A 3,068-nucleotide genomic window follows, 5' to 3' on the forward strand; every position below is an offset into this window, starting at 1 on the left:
TTATACAGTAGATCTTTCTTGGTTATTTATTTTATATAGTGTGTGTATATCAACCCTTAACTCATAATTTAAACCGCCCCCACATTTCCCTTGTGGTAACTATAATTTTGTTTTCTGTGTCTATGTGTCTATTTCTGTTTAGTACATAACTTCACTTGTATCATTTTTAAAAGATTCCACATACAAGCAATAAATCATGTGATATTTGTCTTTCTCTTTCTGACTTACTTCACTTAGTATAATATTCTCTAGGTCCATCCATGTCGACACAGATAACATTTTTCTTTATTTTTTATGATTGAGTAATATTCCATCATATATATGTACCACATCTTTATCCGTTCATCTGTTGATGGACATTTTGGTTGCCTCTGTATCTTTGCTATTGTAAGTAATGCTGCAATGGAATTGGCCACATGTATCTTTTTGAATTATAGTTTTTTTTTTACAGATACATGCTCAGGAGTGGGATTTCTAGATTACATGTTGCTCTTTATCTTATGGAGGTGCCTCCATAAAATAGTTTTAGATAGTTTTACTGTGGATGCTTGGGGCTGGTACACTGGGACGACCCAGAGGGATGGGATGGAGAGGGAGGAGGGAGGAGGGTTCAGGACGGGGAACACATGTATAGCTGTGGTGGATTCATTTTGATATATGGCAAAACCAATACAATATTGTAAAGTTAAAATATAAAATAAAATAAAATTTAAAAAAAAAGAAAAAAATTACAAATAGGGTTACCAGGTGAAATGCAGAATGCCTAGTTAAATTTGAATTTCAGTTAAATATCAAACAATTTTTTTTTTAGTGTGGATAGGTCCCAAATATTACATGGGGGTCTGCTTTTAAAAAAAGTGTTATTTCAAATTCACATTTAATATTCTGTATTTTTATATGCTAAATCTGGCAGCACTATCTACAGATAATATTCTCCTTCACTGCCAGTATTATCATTGGTATTTTGCCCTTCCCTCCCTCCCCACCTCTCATATTGTTACCCCACTGAGCTATTGAGTTTGGGGGAAAAAATTATATAAAAAATGTTAGGTTTTAGAACAAGAGTGATTTGATTTCAGATCCTGGCTCTTCCATGTATGAGCCTTGTAACTGTAAGTCATTTAACTTCAGTGAGCCTCAGTCTCATCCCCTGTTGGGACTGGTCATAATTACCTGGCAGGTTTGCTAGGTGCTTAGGGGAGATGAAGTGTGTGAAGCATGTAACCTGGTCATTTGAACATAACAAGCGTGAAATAAAAGGTAACCCTGCCAACTGTTCTCCCAGAGAAAGGAGAGCAAGAGGGGAGTGCCCTGTGCTTTGTAGATGCTGTGCATTTGCTGAGGAATGTCAACAGGCAAGGGTTGTGTTCTAATTCTTGCAGAAGAATGGGGTAATAAGTGTGGTATCCTCTTGGGAGTTGTAAGACTGGTTTAGTCTTGATGTGGAAGAGAAATTTTAAATGATGACAACTGTGCTGTCAACACTGTAACTGATCCATGTAATAGACCTCTAGTATATAATCCTTCTGAATTACCTACTAATGATCTTTTAACTTTGGTTTTATTTGCTTGCATATTTATACTTCTATGTAGATTGTTACCTGAAAGTTGTCAATTATAGCATATTTGACTGTAGGAGTCAATTTCATAATAGGGGTCACACAGAGTTGGACACGACTGAAGCAACTTAGCAGCAGCAGCATTCTGATTAACCCCACCAAGACAAATTTGAAGGTGTGTTAAATCTGAATTAATGCCATGAAAAATTTTCTTGCATGAATCTTGTACATACAGGGGAATAATTTGTGACCACATACACTGTCAAATACTGTGGAATTCTCTCTAAATGAGATATGGTTAGCTCCATTATTTTTTTCACAGCTGGGGAAATTGAGACTCAAACTGGCCACAAGATGTGTTGACAGTCACCGAGCTAAGAGATGTAGATATGGCCCTGCCTCCTCACTCATTGTCACCAGGCTCATATGGATCAACCACGGGCCGCTTCTTCAGAGACCTGTTCTGGTCTCAACAGTGTTAATATCCCAAAGTCCTCCTTTCTCTCCTTTCCTTTATTTGTCTTGGAGGCTTGTCCTCCTTGACTAGTTAATTCTAGTTTGCAGTTCCTCAAGGCCATGACCAGAATCTTCTCTTCCATCCCCCAAACCTTTTATTTTCATCACATGAACAACTCAGTTCCTATCATAGTTCTGGTGTCACACATCTTTTCTCTGGCCACCTCACAAGTGCATCTTTATATTTATTGGTTTAAATATATTTTCATAGCTTTCTGTTTGTTTTTACTCATTGGAAGATCCTTAGTGCTTTATGCCTGGTAAGCTTATAGTAAAGAATAAGTGAATGAATGAACCCAGATTGTATGGCCTAAAATCTATTTTTTCCACTTTCTATTCTCCTCACACTGAAACCATACTCACAGAAAACTAGTCAATCTAATTACAATAGGACCACAGCCTTGTCTAACTCAATGAAACTAAGCCATGCCCGTGGGGCAACCCAAGACGGGCGGGTCATGGGGGAGAGATTTGACAGAATGTGGTCCACTGGAGAAGGGAATGGCAAACCACTTCAGTATTCTTGCCTTGAGAACCCCATGAACAGTATGAAAAGGCAAAATGATGGGATACTGAAAGAGAAACTCCCCAGGTCAGTAGGTGCCCAATATGCTACTGGAGATCAGTGGAGAAATAACTCCAGAAAGAATGAAGGGATGGAGCCAAAGCAAAAACAATACCCAGTTGTGGATGTGACTGGTGATAGAAGCAAGGTTCCATGCTGTAAAGAGCAATATTGCATAGGAACCTGGAATGTCAGGTCCATGAATCAAGGCAAATTGGAAGTGGTCAAACAAGAGATGGCAAGAGTGAATGTCGACATTCTAGGAATCAGCGAACTGAAACAGACTGGAATGGGTGAATTTAACTCAGATGACCATTATATCTACTACTGGGGGCAGGAATCCCTCAGAAGAAATGGAGTGGCCATCATGGTCAACAAAAGAGTCTGAAACGCAGTACTTGGATGCAATCTCAAAAACAACAGAATGA

This window comes from Bison bison, unplaced genomic scaffold, assembly GCF_000754665.1.
Source record: "Bison bison bison isolate TAMUID 2011002044 unplaced genomic scaffold, Bison_UMD1.0 scf7180017864171, whole genome shotgun sequence".
NCBI classification, from domain to species: domain Eukaryota; kingdom Metazoa; phylum Chordata; class Mammalia; order Artiodactyla; family Bovidae; genus Bison; species Bison bison.